Raw genomic sequence first — 25,209 nt, 5'->3', positions numbered from 1 at the left:
AAAAGAGAGAGAGAAATAATAGGCTGTGATGGCTTATGCCTTTAGTTCTAGCTACTCAAGAGGATCTGAGGATCACAGTTTGAAGGCAGCCTGTGAAGAAAGCCCATGTGACTCTAACCTCCAACTAACCACCAAAAAGCCAGAAGTAGAGCTGTGACTCAAGTGATAGAGCACTAGCTTTGAGAAAAAAATATGTTCAAGGACGGTAGTTAGGCCCTGAGGTAAAGCCTCAGTACCAGCACACATTAAAAAAAAGAGACAAAAAATAACAAAATAGTCAAATGTTACAAGAACAGGGTAGCTCACAAAAATATGAAGCATATAGTAGATTCTGGTTTCTAATTTTCTGATGCAAAGACCAAGATATAATCTGCAGACTCTTTTTTTTTGTTTATTTATTTTTATTTGAAAATACCATACAGACGGGTTACAATTACATGAGCAAGATAATGAGTAAATTTCTTTTTTTAAATTTTTATTTATTTTTTATTGTGAAAATATTGTACAGAGGGGTTACAATTACATGGGCAAGATAATGAGTACATTTCTTATCAAGCATTGTAGCCTCCTCCTTTGTTTCCCCTTCCCATCCCTTCCCAACCTCCCCCCCCCACTCCCCCACCAATCCTCCCCCCACACACACCAAAGTTGTAAAGCTCGTTTTCGACATGACAACTTGTACTTCTCCTTGTTGCAACGGGTCCACCAGTATCCCTATTTAAACGATTTGTTTTTCCCCTTCCCCTCCACAAATTATACCAACATCAAATACAGTGAAAGCAGGGGTTATACTGTGAGGGAGGGACATACAAAGCAACAAAGAAATAATCTTATAAATGCATTAAAAACAAATGCATGAAAGAAAAAAAAACATTTAAATACATATCTTAGGGTTCATTTTCCTAACATCACATGATCTGACCTTTTCTGCTTGACTCATACATATACTAGTTATGGCAAATAAGGGAAACCATGGGACCTACATTTCTTTGGGCTTGGCTTACTTCACTTAATATAATTTTTTTCAAGTCTTTCCATTTCCTAACAAATGGGGCAATGTCATTCTTTCTGATGGAGGCATAGAATTCCATTGTGTATATGTACCACATATTCTTGATCCATTCATCTACTGAGGGGCGCAAGCCGAAATTTTCTTAATAGAGACCCAGAAACACAATAAATCAAAGAAAGGTTGGACAAATGGGATTGCATGAAGTTGCAGAGCTTCTGCATGGCAAAGGACATAGCTAGCAAGATCAATAGAAAGCCTATGGATTGGGAGAAGATCTTCACTAGCCATACAACGGACAAGGGTCTCATATCTAAAATATACTTGGAACTCAAAAAATTAAATCCCCCAACAACAAATCCTCAAAGAAACAACTGCCCAATAAATAAGTGGGCTAAAGACTTAAAGAGAAACTTCTCTGAAGAAGAAAGAAGGATGGCCAATAGACACATGAAGAAATGCTCAACCTCCCTAACCATAAAAGAAATGCAAATCAAAACAACATTAAGATACCACCTCACCCCAGTTAGAATGGCAAAAATCAAGAACTCTAATAACAACAGATGCTGGAGGGGATGTGGACAGAAAGGAACCTTACTTCATTGTTGGTGGGAGTGTAAACTTGTTCAACCACTTAGGAAAGTAGTATGGAGGTTCCTCAAAAGACTCCACATAGAGCTCCCCTATGACCCAGCAATCCCACTTTTGGGCATTTACCCAAATGTTTACAAACAAGACCACACTAAAGCTACCAGCACAACTATGTTTATTGCAGCATTATTTACTATAGCTAAGATATGGAATCTGCAGGCTCTTGTGTTAACTTTTCTGTTACTGTAACAAATACTTGAGACAAATCAACTTACAAATAGAAAAAATTTACTTCAACTTGTGGATTGTGGATTTCATTCCAGAGCTGATTGCTTTAGGCCTGTGGTTACACTGTATGAAGGACCTCATACTAGAGCCAAACCATTTACCTCATGGCAGGGATGTAAAAGACAACAAAGAAGAAAACACCAGGTTTCAACAATTCATTTCAAGGACATACCTCAATAATGGAAGACCACCTACTAAGCTCCACCTCTTAAAGGTCCCAATATTGCCTAACAGCAACAAACTGGGCACCAATGCCTTTTACATATGAGATTTGGGGGAAATTCAACATACAAACTGCATTGACTATGGTTGTAAATTTTTTATATCAACTTGAGTGGAATAAATAATGTCTTAAAACTCAGAATAACATTGTGTTTGGTGCTTCTGTTGAGAGGTTTCCAAAAAGAATTAGTACATGAGTATAAACTGATTGGGCGGAGATAAACTACTCCATATGGGTGGGTGCCATTCAATCACCTAACAGAACAGATGCAGAAGACCAAATAGTTATTTCCCCTGAGACCTGATACATGTTCATCTAATTGCCTTACACACCAGAAGTTCTTATACCAACATTTCCACTTCCCAAGATCTCAGACATTTGGCCTTAGAGAATTGCACAATCATTTTTCCTAGATCTAAATCCTTCACATTTATTGGACCATACTACCAACATCATAGAGTCTCCAGCTTGAAGACAATCTATTGTAAGACTTGTCAGTCACTATAACCCATGAGCCAACTTCCCAAATCCCCTACTGTATATCAAAGTAGATATACTAATATTTCTGTCTCCCTGAAAACCCAAACTAATGATACATCCAAAACTTCACTTTCCTAAAGTAGCAACATGGAGGAATTAGAGAATAGACCATGTACAAAGAGGTAGAATGTTCAAAAATCTATTATATTAATAATAACCTCAGCAACAGTGATGACAAGAGATTTTCTATGGCATTTGGTTTCCTTTCGTACATATCTGGCAAACAGGATAAAATATTGCTCTAATATCTCCATGACCCCTTGTTGCAAAAATGACAGATCTTTAAAATGCATAAAATTGATTTGGTACTGTTTCCTGTCTGCTAAAGCTGTTTTCCTTAAGGCACACATGTTGCACAATTAATTTCTTTCAAGAGATTTCTCGCTAACTGTCCCCAGGCAGTTGGCAGGTTAAAGTCCTCTGTGTACAACAATGACATTTTAACTGTTACACTGTATGGTACTGTTCAGAGTAGACTACCCTTTTGCAGTGAACACTAGTAAGTCATTCAAGAAGAAATGTTCACTTAATAACTGGCTTCTCTCAAAATAAATAAGGAAAATTCTTTTTACCCCTTTTGTGTGTTCACTTTCAATATGAGATAGCTTGAAAAGGGAACTGCAGCTCCAAATAAAAAAGGAGTCAAAGTACTAATAATATAGATTCATTTCATTTTGGAATGCATGGCCAAGGCAGTAAGCTCTATTTAAATAACAGTAGTTGCATCCTGTGGTGTGAGTAAGTTACTCCCTGCTGGGGCTGAATTATTCAGAAGCCTGCATAAGTAGAGAGAGGGAATAATTATCTCCACCAATAGGCCATGCAAAGTATCATGGGCACGTGTGCCCATGCACACACATAACACACACACACACACACAAATACAAATGATATAAATGTATATCCATATTCTATAAAGGGTACTCTATATTTTCAACCACACTTTTATTATAAAATACTACAGAAATGGTCCTCTCTTACTGCATCTTTACTTCTTCCTAAATTGCTCTGCCATTTCACTCTTCTATCTCTTTTTCTACCACTTGTCCTTGTAACTAAATAGTCTGCAAAAGATGTAGCTATAATATTCCTACAGTTCTTTATAGCTGGTTAGTCACAGCTAACATGTATTCATTTTATTTTTATTATGTAACTTGAGAAAGAGAGAAAGAGACACACAGAGAGAGAGAGAGAGACAGATAGACAGAGACAGAGATTGATACATACAGAGACAATGAGACAACAGAAGTTTATGTATAAGTTATCATGAACAACCTTACAGCAATAGTTCTGAAACTTTAGTGTAATTAGAATGAGCTAAGAGAGCTAGGCCCACCCCTAAAGTTTCTGACTAGGTTTGGATGGGACCCCAAAATTATCATTTTTAACAAGATTTCCTATTAATACTGTCTTTGGGATCACACTTATAATACAATGCACTAAATTTTGGGTAATACTAAAGTTAATTAGGGGTTTCTTCCCAAACCATTGTTCTGGTTTGGATTTGAAATGTCCCCTACAAAGGACAAAGGGTCCAATAACTGAGAGAGGATTGAATCATGAAGGCTCTAACCTAATCAATAGATTAATCTATCTCTTGATAGATTCATAATATGATGGTATTTACTGGAAGGTGGTGAAATATGAGATAGTGTCTAGTTGAAGGATGTAAGTCCCTAGACAGAGACAAGGGGATATGCCCTTGTCACTAACCTTTGAAGGATATATCTTGCCACTGATTCTTTCCCTCCCTTTCTGCTTCCTGGCTACTGAAATGAGCAGCTTTCCTCTACCATACCCTTTTGCAATGCTGTTCTGCCTAATTGTGGCCCACAAACAATGGAGTCCCCCAATCACAGTCTAAACCTCTTAAACCATGAGCCAAAATAAAGTCTTCCTCCTTTCAAATGGTTTATCTCAGGTATTTGCCACAGTAATAAAAAATAAATAAAACAAACTTACTATTCCCTCATAAACTTGCCTCCCCTGAAGAGATCATTACTATACTGATTTTGAAAGTCATATCCTTGAAGCTGGGCACTAGTGACTCATACCTGCAATCCTAGTTACTCAGGAGGCTGAGATCTGAGGATCTTGGTTTGAAACCCAGACCAGGTAGAAAAGTCCATGAGACTCTTATCTCTAATTAATCACACACACACACAAAAAGCCAGAAAGAAATCTGTGGCTCAAATGGTAGAGCAAGAGCTTTGAACTGTAGAAACTTAGGGACAGTGCCCACACCCTGAGTTCAAGCACACACACATACACACACCTTTTTCTTTCTATTTTTGGCTGGGCCTGTGGCTTGAACTCAAGGCCTGGGCTCTGTCCCTGAGCCTCTCTGTGCTCAAGGCTAGAGCTTTACCACTTGAGCTACAGTGCCACCTCCAGCTTTTTCTGAGGAATCGAACCCAGGACTTCATGCACACTAGGCAAGCACTATACTACTAAGCCACATTCCAAGCCCCACACATCATTTTCTTGAGTTAAAAAATATATATCACATCTATGTGCATCACTAAACCATACTGAATATATCCTGGTATGTTCATACAGAAGTAAAAGTTATGAAGTACAGCTATAGATGATGAATAAATCTGAAAACCATAATTCCATGTGAAAATAAAACAATTGCTGAAGACTACCTGGACTATATCAACATCTCTGAAATGTTTCAGTGCTTTTCATTCCCAGTTCTGGTTGATGATTCTTGCAGACATGACTTGAGGCCCTTCACAATAATATCTAAATTATGTACCACAACTTCCTTCCAAGGTTCTGTAATCACATCATGTCTTATTTAATCTAAAGTAAGGTTGGTAGGAAAAATGAAAAAAAAAAATCTATTATCTTTTAACAAATAAAAAAAGTGAAGTGCAGAAAGGACCTGTCTCCAGGTAAATGTTGGAAAGCTTTCAGATTCTTGGGGACTTTATTGAAAGTGATTAATTTTAAGTTCACAAGAAATAGAGTAATATAATGCAAAAGGAATGCTCTTCCTAGGAATTAGGAAAGGTAGATTCTTGTCCCAGTCATTTGGGAGTATTATAAGTTTACTTAGTTTAGTTAGTATTTGTGGTTCTGGGAATTAAATTTGGTTTTAAATATGTTCATAGGAACCCTAAGCATTTCTCAGAAATGTATCTAAAATTGCTATGAGCCATGAGAAATTTTGGCAAGAGGGCATCAATGAACACCCAATATTAGCAACTTACTCATTGTTTATCTCTGCCTCTTCCAACTGAACCACTGAACTTCTATCTGATTTACATATACTAGACATTGCCAAAAAAAATGTTCATTCAGAGAAATAACTCTACTGCTTGAAACAGGCAAGTCTGAAGTATGCACAACTAAGAGATGAATAAAATATCTTCCAGTTGTCATGATTCTCCCTTCCCAACCTTCACCACATTTCTCAGAGCAATACAAATTTCACTATCACCACTAACAAACTCTGTGTTATCTCACATTTGCCTTTGTCTTTGGAATGATTTGAAATACTGTTTTTCTCAACTTCCTAGCTCAATACTCCAAGCCCATTTATTATACTATGCCTATCCTCAGTTTCTTTTTTTTTAATTTTATTTTATTGTAAAGATGCTGTACAGAGGGGATACAGTTACATGAGTAAGGTAATGAGTACATTTCTTTAATATAGCTTTTGTAAAAAGAAATTTTACTTCTCGCCTTTACCTTCCAGACAAAGCCTTCCACCATGTTTATGAGCCTGTTATCTATGTTGCTTATTATTTGGTATTCCATCTGTCTGTATCTCTCCCCTCAAACTCTTCTTTCTCTTTGATTTTCAAGATATGTTTCAAAGACTGCATGGATGCTGAACAGTCCTTCCCTTAAAAATAAGCGAGACAAAAATCCTCCCTCAAACCTGTATACTCTTCTGTTTACCAATCCCTCTCTTCCCTTTATAGGCAAGCTCCTTGAAAAAAAATCTAGAATTGTGATTGCTATGTTTTTAACTTCATCACTTCTCAAAATTATGATCTGGCAGAATCTCTCACCATGACTTCTATTGCATTATTCATTCTCCATTGTTCTAAGTCACTTCAGCATCCTTCACCTTTTGAAGCTCCCTCTGACTACCCACTAGTGGCAGATGACATATGAAAGGCCACAGTGGCTATGCTACAGCACACAGGGAACTTGACCATAACACACTTTGTCACCTATACCACAACATTGTAATCTGTGCTCATAGTTTGTCAAAATTGTTTATTTCAGGCCGATATTCTCTCTGCCTAGTCACTTAAATATGAATATTTCTGCTTCAGGTTGGCCGAGTCTCTTAATATTTTATTTCATCTTTTGATATTGCTTCTTCAGTCACTTGGAGCCACATACTCTCCAGCTTGAGGAAAACATCATCAAAGACATTCAAATCCACAGAATGCCGGATTCTGGCTTGCTCACAGGTTGTGACAAGAGTAAACCATGAAGATTTCAAGTAGTACCTACCTATGTGCTAATAAATTTTAGTATTCTCTCCTGATACTCAGATCTATGTATCCCAGATATTGGTAAGATATTTCTCCTTGAGTAACTAATAGCTACTTCACACTAATTATGTGCAAACTAAAGCCATCATCTCCCCTAACACTTGATCCTTCCTCTGAATTCCCTTTACCAGTGAATGACACTGTCCTCTACCTCATCATCCAAATCAATGCCAGATGGTTTTTACAATAAAGTAAAGGGAAGAATTGTAGGCACATAGCTGACTTCAAGTTGATATTGTAGATAAACCTGTGTCACCTGTGTATGCTGTTCATCCTCATGAATCCTTGTAATCAAAATGGGAATTAAGTTAATTAATCAGTGATATCATTAAATCCTTTTCACTTACCTTGTGTAATAATAAAGCAATCTTTTAATACCTTGTACCCTAAGAAATACAACCATGTAGTTTCACAAATTTCCTACTAGAGCATTCCCAAGATATTTGAATATTGAGATATAGCACATAGGTTAGAAATCTATGTTTCTGGATTGAAATAATAAACAAAAGGCATGGAATGTATCTTTCCAGGGTAGCTATCTGTGAATTAAACACATGCCTTGGACAATTACCATTTCCCCACTGCAATACTCAAGGCCCTCCTATATAATAATATGCTACATCAATGTTATATTTCCTTTCCCAAACTCTCAACTATCATTGATTATCTTATTTAAAAGAATCTATTGAACAAGGGACATATCTCAGTGGTAGACCACATGCTTCCTAGCACTGTGAAGACTATCATTTCAATGTATGGTAGGTAATATTCTACGCAAGAAAGTTATCGACAGAGATCAAACAATACACATGTTCATTTTGTTTTGTTTCTCTCACAAGATTCATTTTCCACTTCTCTAACCACTATGTTTTCAGGATGCTGCCCCTAATAACTGGTTCATGTGGGCTCCTAGCTTCTGTTTGGTAGAAAATCCCCTAACACTAGAAGGCTATCTTTTCTGTGACTGGCATAAAGAAAGAAGAGTTGGTAATTTCTTCCCCGGCACATTCTCACTTCATTTGCCATTTCTCTGTGTCAGCAGTTGAGTTCAAGACTACATTTTTTTTTTCATACAAACCCTCCTTCCCGGATTGAGCTCTTACTGAACTTTAGTTAAAGTTTCTCTTTTCTTTTTTCCCTCTCCAGACAAACTTCAGTTTATTTTCTTTATTCCCTTAACATTCTCCAAACTGCAATAAGCAATACTTCTTTCAGTATTTTTATTTGAACCATCTACAATGATTCCTGTTTCCTGATGACACATTGAACTGATAGAGTCTCAGAACTTTTTTGTCACTATAAAATAGGAAGACCATAAGTTCTATGGACTAAAATCTGAAACCATGAACCAAAACATCCCACTTTTGGACATTTACGCAAATGATCACAAACAAGACCATACTAAAGCTACCAGCACAACTATGGTTATTGCAGCATTATTTACCATAGCTAAGATATGGAACCAACCCAGATGCCCCTCAGTAGATGAATGGATCGAGAAAATGTGGTGTATATACACAATGCATTTGATTCTAACATATTTATAAGATTATTTCTTTGTTGTTTTGTATGTCCCTCCTCCACGGTATAACCCCTCCTGAGTAGCTAAGATTACATGTGTGAGCCATGGACACCTGGCTTAAAATTTTTGTTCTTATAATGAAGTACAAACAGAATAAGAGAGATAGAAAAGAAGTCATAGAAAAATGTTAAAAATCTGGGGCTGGGAAGATGGCTCAGTGGTACAGCGCTTGCCTTGCATGCATGAGGCCCTGGGTTCGATTCCTCAGCACCACATAAGCAAAAAGAAAAAAGCCGGAAGTGGCGCTGTGGTTCAAGTGGTAGAGCGCTAGCCTTGAGCTGAAGAGCTGAGGGACAGCGCCCAGGCCCAGAGTTCAGGCACCACAACCGGACCCAAAAAAACAAAAACAAAAAAAAAAAGAAAAATGTTAAAAATCATACACACCTTGTTTTATATATATATATATATATATATATATATATATATTTCTTATTGTATTTTGTTTATATATATCTGTATCTACAAAATACAAAGAGATAAAAGAAAATGATGTGATGTAATTGTAACCCCTCTGTATGGTATTTTCACAATTAAAAAAATAAAGAAATAAATAAGTGAAAAAAAAGAAAATTATGTGGAAGTCAGGTGTTGGTAGAACCTCTTCTCAGAGATAATGACAAATATTAGCATGACCCATAGATTTCTCTGTCTCCTGATTTCATTAAGAGAAAAGGACTATCTGTATTGTATGAAATAGACACTGATACACATGAAGAACACAGACTCATCAGATTATTTATTCAGGAAAACAACATGTACCCAGTACCTAATATATACAGAGCACTGTGCACAGACTGTGAGGAAAAGCAATAGCATGTTTATGAACTACAGTGTTAGTCCTTAATTTTGCTTACACCTGAGTTATAGAGAAAAGACAGAGTTGGGAAATATGAGACAAAATGTCCCCAAAAGGCTCAATCTAAATTGTTGAGTTACAAACAAGTTTTTAATCAAATAATCTGCATTTTTGTGTCTCTGTGCCAATCCTGGGGCTTGAACTCTGGGCCTGGGTGCTGTCCGTGAGCTTTTGTGCTCATGGCTAGCATTCTATCACTTGAGTAAAAGTTGCATTTCTAGCTTTTTGGTAATCAATTGGAGATAAGAGTCTCACAGACTTTCTTGCCAGGCTTTCTTTGAACCATAATTCTCAGATCTCAGCCTTCTGAGTAGCTAGGATTATAGGTATGAGCCATTGAAGTCTGGCAAATAGTCTGAACATTTAGAGGCCATTTCCCTAATAATGTACTTCAGAAAGGATATTAGGGCTGAGGTTAATCAACCAGTTAGTAAATATTATTCTCCTCAGCCATTCCTTGTGAAGTACCCATGAAGTTATTGTTCTCTCTACTTTGAAAGAATAGAGTCCAGGACAGCGAAGTCACAAATATACATTTTCAGAAATGTTTAGTTTACATTGGTTCTGAAGACCATTTTTCCACACAGTGTTCAGTTACTGATTAAATAGATTGAAAATATGTCATGCCCCACAGAGTCCAAGTTCTGTAGAACCAATATCTATAATAACAGTGAACAGCAATTAATGCTTCATACAGAGTTTCCAATTCGTCCACCCAACTGAGTACTACAGACTGATGTAAATAAAGTAGTTAAATATGCTCTGATGAAAAAGCCACTTTCACAATTCACAAACAACTCTACATGAGCATGTTAGAATCTCTACACATAGACTGACACTATATAATGGCCACTTATGCATCCAAAAATTCCTTTCTCATTATATTTTAATATAATGATAAGTGGACATTTCCAAAAATGAAGAAAGAAATAGAGCAAAAAGATGAATGACTGTTTAATAGGAATGTAAGCTAGTGATGAGATTGAAAATATATTGTAGGGTGTGAATTATCTATATCTAATCAGAAGTGTGCTACATCTTTCCAAATTATTTCCATTCCTGGGATTACATAGTAGCTATCGGTTTCTTTATCCTCTCTACTACCAATCATAGTAAACCAAAGTGATTATTATAGCTCTCCACTTGGATCAGCAGACTTCATCATTGATTATCTTAAAAATCCAAGCCTAGCTTTATCTCTAACCTCTAATGATAGATATTATTTACCATATATTAGACATAATTCAAGATACAGTATCTTTGAGCCTTGAACCTTCATTGCTTCATTTTCAAGTTTCTTTTGAAGTAAATGCTTATGATTTAAATAATAAGAATATCAATATACAAATCACAGAGCTCCTAAAAATATCTCTACCAAGGAAATCTAGCTAAGAAGGAGTTCTATATTTTCAATAGATGTTAATAATTAGTTTTTCAAGTGCCTATTACCAATATAGGGGTTACCCAAGTACATTTATAAACATATTACTCTAATTGTTTTCTTTAAACACATAGGGATACAAAGCCATTTCCAAGTATGAAGGAAGATGTAAATCATGATAGGATCCTCATTTTTATAAGATTATTATTTAGAATATCTAAGATGGAAGGAAAACAAAGTAAATAAATAAAAATAAGTCATGCACTACATTCTAAGTTGCATATAAAATGCCACAAAAAATAAAAAGAGAAAATAACTGAGCAAAAAATAAGGTAACTCCTTAAGTAGATTAGCATTGAACTGGCATTTTCCTTATTTTAGAAAATCTGGCTAAACAATTCAAAAAGTAAACTTTCAGCTTGATGTGATTTGGAAGCTAGATGAAGACAACTGAATCTGTTCTTTTATAAGTAAAAAGATGAGCAGAAGAGATCCATCACCTTTGTAGGCTGAAGAAAAACTACACTTCATCTCAAGGCACCTCCATCTTCTCCAGAAAATGATTCATATCATCCACCACCAAATAGTTCTGCCTTGTATTGTCTTGCAAAATGATGGAAGAAGATGATAAAGCACTTCATCTGAAGATGCAAAAACAACAACCGGTTAGAATATACATTGAGGTAAGTGGATACACATGTGATTGCTCAGGGTAGCCTTTTCAGGCAAACAAAACTGATGACCCTTTTTATTTTGCATAGGAGGCAGAAATTTTTGAACTCATAAGTCATGACCAGACCTAGTCAAAAGACACAGTGTTCTATTATATTTTTTTAAAAAAAGCTTCTTGCCCAGCTCTTCTGAGATCTATTAACCAAGAAGATTCATCTCTGGCCATAGCATACTGCTCTATTTTGAAGGTCTTTGAAAAATGATTCTACCTTGTAGTTTTGACTTTTCACAAAAGTAAAAATCTTATAATTGATTCAAACAACCAACTAACAACTAGAGCAGACCTCCTCTCACTGTAAGATGTGATTAGGCTAAAAAAAATAGTTACCATTCTGACAAACAATGACAATTTACATTTATTTAAAATAAAAAACAAAGTTCTGCTGTCCTTGGTGTTATGACATGATTTTTCTTTATACCATCTTTATCTGGAGCCTGATTTCCCAAATTCAGAGAGACGCTTAGACTCTGAGCCAAAACATTGTTTTTGAATTGCCAGAAGCTGCCTGTTAATTTTCCCCATGTTCTTATAAATTCAATTAAAAGCTGAAGCTTAGATCAAATTAAAATGACTTGCTTCATTATCAAACATCTAGCCATCCAGCTGTTCACAATATTAGCGTTAATACATTTCATGTACAATAGTATTTTCTAATGTTCTCTGTAGGTTCCCTCATGTCTGTAATGTACTAATTACTTGTTATGTATGTCCTTATAGCAGCCTGGCTTCCTGTTTCCATTATTTCTTCTGTTGTCACAAAGCCATACAATACTTAAGTCCTGACATACATGAATTATAACTAAGTGTAATATCCTCCTTCCCACCCTACACCTCTTGCCCAGGAAACAAATCTCATACTAGAAAGGAGGGATGTCTAACATCTCTCAGCACTTAGAGTTTTCCATTATTGAACATTACTATCATAATCTATCTACCAATATATGTCTAACATGGCAGATACTTGGCATTATAACCAAAAGTGAGGCAGCAATGTGAATAAGAATGATGACAAGGAATATCATTTCCCTTAGCTGAGGATTTTAAAGAAGCCAATATGATTGTGTCATTATGTGTTTTTGTTTGCAGTGATTAAAAGTAAATGTTTTGATTGATACCCCAAAGATGTAAAATTACTTTGCAGGAAGGATTTTCCCATTCAGTCTGTAACAAGTAATCATTATTACCTATGTTCAAGTGCACATGATGAGACTCACCCCTTTTGATAAGAAAGTTAAGAAGGGAATGAAATTATTCCCAATCAGAAAAAAATCAATAAGGTGAAAAAAATCATTTAGACACTGAATATATTTTCATTTTCTTTCTTCCTACTGATCCTTTCTACATAATGATGCCATATTTCTGTAGTTTTCTGGATCACAAGATTTTACTAAACCTGCCTGGGAACGTCACACCATCTTAACTGTTTCAGACCAGCAAATGTAGTCTTGTCCCCAGCAACAACAAATTTACACACATTTTATCAGCCTCCATCACTCATCATGTTGACTTCTAAATGTTTATCCCATTCCAAACCATCATTACATGTTTACCTTCAACAGAAAACAACTTAACAAGGCGAAGAAACTGAGAAATGAACATTTCAGGAAGGGACAATATTCTAGGACTCAAATAACCACCCTAAGTGCAGAGGAAATGTCAATTGCAGAAGAAAATGTGATGGAAACTTCCTAAAGGAAAGAACTTTACCTTTGCCTTCACTTAAGTGCAAATTTATGGCAATAGTGAGTCAATGAGTCTGTGGTCAGTCAGCACATGATTATTAAAGGCAAGTAGTATATGACTTAAAGATAAAGGTAAGTAGAATTAAAGGTAAATAGTATATGACTGAATGTAAAGCTTTACTCATATCGTTTCTCTTTCATCAATAACATCTATGGTGTACCAGTTTCAGCATTCAATATCAGTGTTATTGAACTCATGAGTACAAAATTATGCTAGTTACTCATATTTTACCATTTATTTTTATTTACTTATTTTTCAAAAATATTTATTAACATAAATTAATTGTTCAAAGGGATTTCTGTTTTCAAAATCGCATAAACATACTTTGATCAAATTCACATCCTCTGTGAATTGTTCTCATCTTCCCACCTCTTTTAAACATAACTTTTATTAATGCTATTCATTTGATTAATGATTTTCATAATTTCATTATGCTATTTTCATAAACATATGCATTATAATTCAATCATATTCACCTCCCATCACCCTCTCTTTTCCCCTCATTCTTCTCACTGGTCCCTTCAAACAATCCTCTTTTACATTTATGTCTTATTACTATTAGTATATATCTTTGGTCTAGCATCTATATATGAGCAGATGCATGTGGTATTTTATCATTCATTAATAACCCACACTTCCCACTATGATGTTTCTCCAACTATATACAATAGACACCAACATGTGACGCTTGCTAAAATAATCTTAGAACTGGAGTCAGATCTATTGAATCAGAGGAGACTCTAGCAGTTGAATTGACAAATACTTTCAACTGTTATTAGGTGCACAGCCAAATGGAGCCATGTCACTAATATGGCCCCTGCCTGGGGTGAATAACATGAGTAACCACTGACAGAAACTTAGTGCCCACCTGCTCATGTCTGCCTCCATGCTCTCAGCGTTTCCCATAGCTCATTCCTCAGATGTCTGTAAGCTAGGGATGCTCTAGAGAAAGGATATCTGGAGTCAATGGCACCTATGATGCCAGAAATTATACATTCCACTTAGAGACTCACAGTGAAAATTAACATATTAAAGGTTCTGAGAATTCCTGCATTAAAAGGAAAACTATTTAATCTGCATTTCCTAAACTTGGCTATAAAACACTTATTCTCAAAAGCCAATTAGCATATCGTGGAATATGTACATTAATATGAATATATTTTTTAAATAATGCTCTAATTTTTACCATCAAATATGGCATTGGCAATTATTATATTATGAAATTCTTTTTCTAGTTTTTTAAGATTCTTTTTTAAAAATAAAGCATATATGCCACAGAACAAAATATTGCTGTGAATGCTAAAAACATGAGTGAAAACAAATAGAAGATTGTTTTAAAGAGTTTATTGCATAACTGTGAAATAACTTGGAAACTCTAGAGAATTAAGAGTGGTTTTACAAATTATAATTCAGGTTGGGATTTGGCTTAGTGGTAGAGCACTTCCTTAGCATGTAAAAGGCCCTGATTTCAAACCTCAGCCCCACAAGGAAACAGAAGTTATAATTCAGGCTCTATTTTCAATGATTTCCCCACCAACATGGCATCTTTATACTATACATATAGTGAAATCATCCTTGTCTGACAGAAGATTGACTCTAGTGAACTCATTTGAGAGATTTGGGGCACATGTTTACCTTATACCAAACTGCTTAGGAGCTCCCCAGCCCCCAAATACTAAGAAACAAACTAAGAATATCTGAAACCATGTGCTCCAATGTTACCCAAGTAATGTCTCTTCTTAGTATTTATAAAGTACAACCAAGACAACAAATATTCATTTTTATGGAGATAATGTTTCCAGAAGTCATAAATTTACTGTATTTATGTATCAACATATCTTACTCTACTCAACTCTCTTACCTATTTTCCCACCATAACCTTCCTGATACACTGGTAACCACTGGACCCCTAACTTCTCTAGAGTTCTAAACAAACTTAAGCCCATTTAGGCAAGCACAGGCTTGGAATCATTTTTTTTAATTTTTATTTTTTGTGCTGGACTTGGGGCTTGAACTCGGAGCCTGGATGTTATTTATCTCTGAGCTCTTTTCTTCAAGGCTAGTACTCCACCACTTGATCCACAGTACTACTTCTGGCTTCTTAGTGGTTAATTAGAGATAAGAGTCTCCTGGTCTTTCCTGTCTAGGCTGCCTTGGAGCCACAATCTTCAGATCTCAACCTCTTGAGATGTTAAGATTACAAGTGTGAACCACCAGTGCCTAGATGGAATCTTTTTAAAGCTATGAATGAGTATGATACAAGCAGTAACAACATAAGATAGACATAATTTGCCTTAAAGATGGTATCAAATATTATTGAATGACCCATTGTGAAAACACTTTAGTACAGAATTAGCAATCAAGGCTTTCTGCCAACCTCCTTAACAGCTGTTAAAACTTGTTTGGAATCTTAGCATGAGACAAGCTGCAGCAACTGTAAACTACAGTGGTTCATCTAAAATACATTTTAGAGTTATGAAAAGCACAGCAAAATATCTGCAGAAGGAAGAAAGCTTTAGAGGGGTAGAAGGGCAACTTAGTAAAGTTTCCCAGAATTATCTCAAGACATGTCAGGGAAGGTTAAAAAAATGATTTCCCCAGCAGTTGCCAGAAACAGAATTAGAGCTGCCAAGAGTTAAAGGAATCAAACAAATTATGGAAGGACCCAAAAGATTCTGTCTCAAGCTTGAAAGTGAGAACATGCACTGAGGTATAGCTAGACACTAATCTTCTTTTTTTTTGGGGGGGGGGGAGGTCCTGTCGTGGGCCTGAACTCTGGGCCTGGCACTGCCCTCAGCTCTTCAGCTCAAGGCTAGCACTCTACCACTTGAGCCACAGCGCCACTTCTGGCTTTTTTCTTTTTGCTTATGTGGTGCTGAGGAATCGAACCCAGAGCCTCATGCATGCAAGGCAAGCGTTCTACCACTGAGCCATCTTCCCAGCCCGCTAGACACTAATCTTCTAAGTGAGGAATATATGAAAAAAATGTGGTGTGTTGGGCCATATATGATCAGCACAGTCTGTATACAAACCCAAACATACATTCCATATTATGCAAAATATTTATTATAGTGATTACTGTGCTTCCCAAAGAATAACTTTTAAGCAGCAACTTTAGGTGGAATTCAACTGAATTAAACACATGATCATAAATCAGGAGCTTGATCAGAAAAATTAAAATGTATTCCTTAAAAGAAAACAGAAATATGTATATAAACATATATGTATGTTTTCATATAAATGTGAAAAGTCACTAATATAATATGGAAGAGTTCAAGTAATGAACAGTACTAAGGATTGACATGCATCTGGATCAAGTTCACAATAAATTCAGAAAAGTACATTTAGGAACTGAACAAAATATCAACTATATAAATAGGTTAGTTATGCTTCATTTATATTTGTCAAATGATTTATCTTCTTTTTTTGTTGATTGTGGTTCTTGAACTTAGGACTTGGCCACTGTCCCTGATCTCTTTTTTGCCCAAAGCTAGCACTCTACCACTTTGAGCCACAGCTCCATTTCTGGTTTTCAGGTGGTTAACTAGAGATAAAATGTCACATGTACTTTGGCCCAAGGTAATTGTGAACCGTGATCCTCAGATATCAGCCTCTGGAGTAGCTAGGACTACAGATGTGAGCCACCAGCACACAGCTGATTTATCGTCTTTTACCCCTTTTTATAATTTTCTAAGTCATTCATTGGCCAAATATTTGGGGAGAAAAAATTCTTGAGAAATTTCTTGAGATTTATGCATGAAACTTTCACAACAAAAGGTAAATCTATATTATTTTTCCATCATTAATACTTTAGTAGAAACTTCAGACATGCTGTAGAAATAATCCACACAATTTTCAATGGGTTTGTTCTGGGTAGCTGCCACCATCTTCTCATGTTTTACAAGGAAATATTAATAACTGCTGTGTATTTTAAGGATTGTTTTATTTAAAAACACATAACTTACTAGAGAATTCGAGGCCATATTCCCTGAAGTCAACAAAACATAGAAATGTTTCTAAATTCCAATCTAGGCCATATTATTCTCTATGTCTTAGTAAATAAACTATACTACTAACTAAATGAATATTCTGACTGATCTTTTTAACTTTTAATTAGGACAGTGATCATATGTCATCAGTATAATATTTAGCCAAAAGCAGTCTGAACAAAATCAAAACTTGTGTTATGCATTTCTATTTTCTATCTACAGAAAACCTTTCTTGAATAAGCTCATCTAAAATCCATATATTGAGTTTATTAGAAATGTAAAATCTCAGGCCCAAGCCTAGATCTCTTAAATTCTGATTTTGATAGGATCCTCAGCTCATCTGTAGAATAAGCTATGCTTTGAGAAACACTACTCTAAGAGATTTTTGAGAATGGAGGCTATGTCTTTTCACCATTATAGCTCTTAATGTCCATTATTGACTCTAGTATATCGTCGATACACCAAAGTTTGTTTAAAGAATTAATGAAAATGTATTTAAAAAAAGTACTTAGTGACTGTTTCTCTGATCCTTTCCGTTTACTGCTCTACAATGGTAGGCTAAGTCTAAGATGTTAATTTCAACATTAGCAAAATGGTATTTTAAATTAATCTTCTTTGTCTTTGGCTTATATTTCCATATCCTTCATGATAAAATAAATGCCACATCAAAGAATGGCATATTTAATTAAATAAGTTGAAAAACACTAGGTTAAAGAGTGTATGTATGTGTGTGTGTGTGTTTTCCTTCTATAATTAATATTTGTATATATTCCCTGAAATCTAGAATCTTGGTATTAAAAATGTTTAATAAATTTTAAAAGGAAAAAAAGTTATCATGGCCAGCTGTTTTTATAACTCCTGTCTACTAGCTGGCTTTAAATAATAATAAGAAAAAGGAAATGTATGCCATTATTTACAGAGACTGTCATACCTGTGCACTGAATTTCTTGCCTCACTTCTACTACTTGTCTCTAGCTCTCAGAGAGTTTAAATAATTTCAAACCCACTCCTGGTCTTCTGACTGTCCCAACTCACTTGGCTTTTACTTTACTCTAAATATAAATTGCATAAACACATACCTTCTGTAACAAGACTCAGTTGTTCTGGCAACATTCTAAATAAGAAGAAAATACATACTATTCATATTGTAATAACATCTACTAATACGATTCTGCACACAGCAATTTAAAAATATAGGGTTTGCTATCTAATTGCCAGTACGGTTGAACAGCAAATATCTAAACCTAAGAATATGTTAGATCTTCAGACATCCAAAATGCAAAAAAGTTTTCATTTGTTTCTGAAAAATCCTGGTATATCATCTAAATATACTTGTATAATTCCCATCACTAATTATGGTGACATTCTTAAAATCTCCAAGAAATTTTTAGCTTTTGACACTCCTTCCTTCTTCCTTCCTTCCTTCCTTCTTTTTCTTCTTTTTTCCAGAGGGTCTCACTATGGAACCTAGGCTGGCCTGGAAGTCTAATCCTACTGCCTCAGTCTCCCAAGTACTGGGATTATAGGCATGCACCACTATACATAAATCATTCTTTGACTTTCTGCATGTTTTAACCCATTATCACTTCTGAATGACTGAACTTCTCACCTATGTAGCTCTGTGGAGTATCCAATGTCATAAGCAATAATGGCTGGTAGAAAAACAGAAATGGAAATGACACACAAAATGTCTATGTCTCATTTATGTTCTAAACAAAAAAGCACTGCTTAGAGTATAAGGCTAAAAGTCAGAGTATATCAAGAAGGCAATGTTTCTAAAGAATACAGCTTTTTGTTTCTGAGGCTTTGTGTTTGCCAAAAAAAAATCATGAAATTAAAATTTCCATGCTGCTATCCTAAGTGATCTTGACATTTATAATACAATCTCTTCAACTATGCTAATGCTAGGATAAATAGTCCCATAACTTTCTAAAAGTATGGTGAGGAACTAAAAACTACTATCAACATGTTAATAAATCTATCATGGATGAAAGTAGTAACATTTGTTTATTACTGCTAAGATTTAAGCAGAAGCTGTGCTAGAATGCACAACAGCTTAGAGTTAAAAACCTTGCTAGGAGGAAAATGTGACCCAGATTGCCACAAATGAATTTGAAACCTGGCTAAAAAACAAGCCATCTAACTAATTCCACACATAGTATTATTCACACATTTTAAATCTGTTAATGTCTTAGTATAAGCTCCTTTACCAGAATGCTACAGACTGGGTTCAAATAACACACATTTATTTGTCACAGTTTTGGAAGCTAGGAGGGCCCAGATTTTGGTGCCAGCAAGATCAATTCTGCTGCAAATACACATTTTGATTTGAAGTCAGCCATCATTTTGCTGTGCCCTTGCATAGCACAGAAGAGGAGAGAGTAAGAGGGAAGGAGAGAAAGGTCTTATGTATCTACTTTTCACATTATAACTGCAATAATCCCATTCATGAGCGTTCCATCCTCACAACCTAATTACCTCCAAAAGGCTCTGTCTTCAAATACCATCAAACTGGAATGAGGATTTCCATATATGAATTTAGAGGAAGGGGAACCAGTATTTAATGTATTGTAAAAATGACTTGAATGATTTAACAGTCACACACACATACATACACACACACACACATCCAGAAGCACTGAAAATCCAGTTATTCACCTAGAAAGCATACGTAGCTTCCCTGAATTATATCAGTGCACTTTAAAAAAAAGAAATTAATAGTAGCTGAATGGTACATAGAAATTAATTAGAATAACTTAATTATTAATAATTTAATTAGAATGAAATAGAAATTGATGGTAGCTTAGGTCTCTGTGGCATCCTCCCTCTCAAAAGTCAAACTGTAAAATCACCCAAGAACAATGAGCTTTAAGATTATCTGGCATGGGGCACCGGTAGCTCACACCTGTAATCCTAGCTATTTAAAAGGCTGAGATCTAAAGATCAATGTTTGAAGCCAGCCCAAACAGGAAACTCCATGATATTCTTATCCCTGGCTTAATCAGCAAAATGCCAGAAGTAGACCTGTGGTTCAAGTGGTAGTGTGCCATCCTTGAACCAAAAAGATAAGGGATGGCAGCCAGGCACTGAGTTCAAGCCCTAGTACCAGCACCCATACAAGAAAAGATTGATTGGTATACATTAAAATGTAATTGACCTTGTTTAAGTACAACCCTGAACAGAGATGCAAAATGGGTTATTTTAATTTCCCAGGTCTTCTGTCAAAAAAAATTGATGATTTAAAAATCAGGATTTTATTCTCTTACAGTGCTAGAAGCTAAAAGTTTTGAGTCAGGTGTTGGCAAGGCCATGCTTCCCTCACAATGTCTAAAGGTGGATCCTTTCTTCATTCTTCCATCTTCTGGTAGCCCCAGAAATTGACGTGTGGCAACACTACTCCAATTTGCACCTCTGTCTTCTCATGGCTGTTTTCCCTATATCTACATGAGCTTCTTTTTAGGACAGGAGTCACATTAGATTAGAATCCACCCCATCCATTATGACCTCATGTGAAACTGATTACATCTTCAATGACCTTATTTCTAAATAATGCAACATTCTCTGGTACGAGAATGAGGACTTCAACTTATCTTCTGGGGGAAATGCAACTCAAATCTTAATCCTAGGCAAAATAATGTCTGAACGTCCTGTTGGCCCTATCTTTCCTTAACTCTTCTAGTCAAATGTTGAACAAGAAATTTTATTGCTTTATATATCATTCATTTTGTCATATTTCCAGAACGCTGACTAAATGTGAAACACAATAAATGCAAAGCACAGAAATCAAATTTACTTTGATAATTTTTCTATCATTTTTAAATTGCTTGAGATCTCACACTGGATAAATACATATCTCAGTAGAATCAAGTACACAGTCATTGAAGACCAAAACCACAGATGTCACAGGTTCCATGTGGAAAACAGCTTTAAGCAGACATTCTGCTACAATCTGTATCAACTGACATTTCCAGGTGGTGTACAAGAAAAGCCCCAGGGAGGCTGTATTGCTTCAATCTAGCCAAAAGAAATATATATCATAGAAATCAGTTTTTAAATCAGATGTACAAGATGTTATGTTGAAAAACAAACTTTACAACTTTGGGGTTGTGGGGAGTGGGGGGGCAGGGGAAGGGAGATAGGAAGGGATGGGAAAGGGAAACAAAGGAGGAGGCAACAATGCTTGATAAGAAATGTACTCATTACCTTGCTCATGTAATTGTAACCCCTCTGTACGGTATTTTCACAATTAAAAAAAATTCCTCTCATAGGTGATCTAGGTGCTACTTAATTGTTTTCCCTCTTATTCCTATATTTGTCCTGGAAAAAAAAGAGTACATACAAATCACTTCTAATATTTTATGAAACAATAATAATTATTTACATGGATGTTAATATTGGATAAAATCACCATCCTTACTGTGAAATTCACACTGGCAGGATTGGTCAGGGGTGCCTTAAGAAAATACAATGGAAGGACAAGTTCTGTGATAGGCCAGCAGTTTACTCTAGTAAAAGAATATTCTAAATCCATTTAACACCACCAGAACAATGCTCTTCAAAGACCATTTTGGAATATTTTGCTGCTGGATCTGATTAACGTGAATGCCAAACAAAATGAACAGAATGCCATGACATTTGCTATTCTACAGTGAAGAATAACTTGCAACTAAATCTTTCTGGGCCTTTTAACCCTCCAATTTCAATTCAATGCTATTGTAAACTCAGAGATTAATTATGAGCCTAGGCAGGAGGAAGCTAGGAAACCAGACTAAGGTTAGGCAGAAAATGACCTGCTCAAAAAAGGGCATCTATCACATGCCCTTTGCCAAGCTATATTGTCTGTTTTTGTGTATCTCATTCTAATATTTAGCTTAGTACATATATCTAGATCCTGGTCATCTGCCTTAGTACCTAACTCTCTGTCTTGGTTTCTACGCCATTTGTCCAAGTCTAGAATTTTGATTGATCACTGAACCCTGACAGAACCCCAGTCTATTCCAAATCCCAGTTCTTTATCTGTGGTACTTTTTAATGGCAGCCCTAAGAAACCAATATATTTTCTTTTTTGATCTCAAACCCTCATGTCAAGAAACAAAAGAAGATGATCATTAATACTTTGAAAATATTTTGTCCTTGATATTTGGTTCTAGAAAATAAAGACACAGGCTGGGAAGTTGGCTCAGTGGTAGAGCACTTGCCTTGCATGCATGAAGCCCTGGGTTCGATTCCTCAGCACCACATAAGCAAAAAAGAAAAAAGCCGGAAGTGGCGCTGTGACTCAAGTGGTAGAGCACTAGCCTTGAGCTGAAGAGCTGAGGGACAGCGCCCAGGCCCAGAGTTCAGGCCCCACGACCGGACAAAATAAAAAATAAAAAAAAATAGAAAATAAAGACATGAACTCTAAAATTTGCATTAAGATTGATACATTCAAAGAATAATTTTCAAACACTAATTGTGGCTACAAGTTTGTAAAAGTTGATTAATAACAATTAGGACACCTCATTATAACCTGTTTAGCATACTTACTAGTTTTATGTATGTCACTTAACCTTTTTGAATATTGACCTGCTTATCTATGCAAACAAGATTGCAAACTCTGTCATGACCACCACAAATTGATATTCTGAGAATCAAATGTGATAAAATGGGAAAATATTATGGGGCTGCAAAGCTCTGTAGAAATAAAGGGGCTATGTTCTAGTAAAAAGGCAAGAACTGATACACACTTATAAAGGAAGGGGTATTTTGGCCCCTTATATTCATCAAATTTGAAGAATAACTATGAGATAATGAAGTGTGTACACAACATAAACTGCAGAACAGACAAAGTCCATAGTCTCATAATATATTCCAGAAGCCGAAAGTATTAGCCTTGATCTAGGAAAACTGGTTTGAACTCTGGCAACTACTCTGACTAATGCAACTCTTTAATTTTTAGTTTCTTCTATCAGTCAACATTTAATTACTATTACAAAATAATAGGGGCGAGCTATTTTTGAAATAAGAGTTTTATTTAGACCACAGTTTGGAAAACTGAAAAAGTCCACATAGTATAGTATAATATATGGTGAGCAATCACCTTGACTGTATCGCATCATAGTGGGAATCCTTCCATATATGTGTCTGTGTGCTGTCTCCCTCTTCTTAGAAAAATGCTTGGATTCAATCATGATATCTGTATTCTAATGATCTAATCCAATCTAATCATCCCTCTAAGACCCATTTCTAAATGTTGTAGTCAGTTTAAGTTTCCATCCTCTTTGTTAGAGGGTGAACAATACAGAAATACATATTGGAGTGAAGACAGCAAAAGAAACCTCACTTAAAACGGTTGAACAATAAAGATAGTGTGGATGGGGAAAGTGAGAGTAAGCAAGATGGTCACTTTGAATTAAGTACTGCATATGCATGTGCGAAAAACCTTGTGAAAACTCTATCAATTCATCTACACTTAATGAATTAGAGGTCTAGGTACTGGAGGCTCACTCCTATAATCCTAGCTATACAGAAAACTGAGGTCTGAGGATCACCATTCAAAGCCAACCCAGGAAGGAGTTTATGAGACTTTTCCCAATTAACCAGTAAAAAGTGAGAGGTGAAGCTGTAGCACAAATAGTAGAGTGCCAGACTTGATCCAGAAAGGTAAGGGGCAGCAACCAGCCCCTGAGCTCAAGCCCCAGTACCAGAACACAAAAAAAAGATGCTTAAAAAAAAGATGCTTTGTGAACTGGTGGCTCATGCTTTGGTATTAGTTAATCAGGACACTGAGATCTGAAGGAGTGAAAATCAAGGCAAGGCCAGGTAAGAAAATTCAATAGAGCCCATCTTCAAAATAATCAGCATAAAACAGGGCTGAAAACATGGCTCAAGTAATAGAGTGCCAGCCATGCAAACAAGACAGCTGAGTAAGTGCAAGGTCCTGAGTTCAAACCCCAGTAACACCACTCTCAAAAACAAATAATAATAATAATAATAAAGGAAAGAATGTCGATGGAAAAACAGTTACTTGTAGGAGGGGAACAGTAAATTTGGCCAAAATACTTCATGAATTTTTGTGAAAATGAAATAATAAATCCTGTTGAGATTGGCTTGCAAAGGTGAAATGGGCATGAGCAAGAGTGATTGAGGGCCAGTGTCAAAATGAAGACCCCTACTACAATTAATTCATGCTAACAAAAATTATGGGAAGAGGGTAAGTTTCCACTGTCTTAATATTATTGTTATATAACTTTGGTGATCAAACTCTTGCATGAATTTAGGGGACAAATCATTTTCCCACTATAGTATTTCTTCTATAAGATGGAGAAAATACAACTTCTTTATAGATATTTATCACATTAATTGAGATACTAATGAACATAAAGGAATTAAGAAATGTTCTGCCCCATATATGCCTGCAGTAATCTCTCCTTACATTCAGATTAGCTTTAGTAATAATACTATGAATCTAGATACCTATTCAGGACACAGTGAGTGCTCTCACACTTCCACAAGCAAAGACTGAATTAGATTCTACATCTTCAACCCTCTCAGATAAACCTTTCAGAAACTACTGGAAGATCAAACCTAGAAAGTAATCAGGGAAAGGAAAGTGATTTGAACATTCAGAAACACGTGTTTTTCATTTTCTTGAAAACAAATCCCAAATCCAAGTTTAAAATGTCATGCCAAATTGAATGACACAATCCAACTTTGAATTACATGTTAGTGGAGCCAGGTGGTCAAGCATAAACCACAGCAAATTTGGTCAGACA

The sequence above is a fragment of the Dipodomys spectabilis genome, unplaced genomic scaffold (assembly GCF_019054845.1).
Source record: "Dipodomys spectabilis isolate Male_0828 unplaced genomic scaffold, ASM1905484v1 ptg000369l, whole genome shotgun sequence".
Classification (NCBI taxonomy): Eukaryota; Metazoa; Chordata; class Mammalia; order Rodentia; family Heteromyidae; genus Dipodomys; species Dipodomys spectabilis.
Note: the sequence above shows the minus strand (reverse complement) of the source record.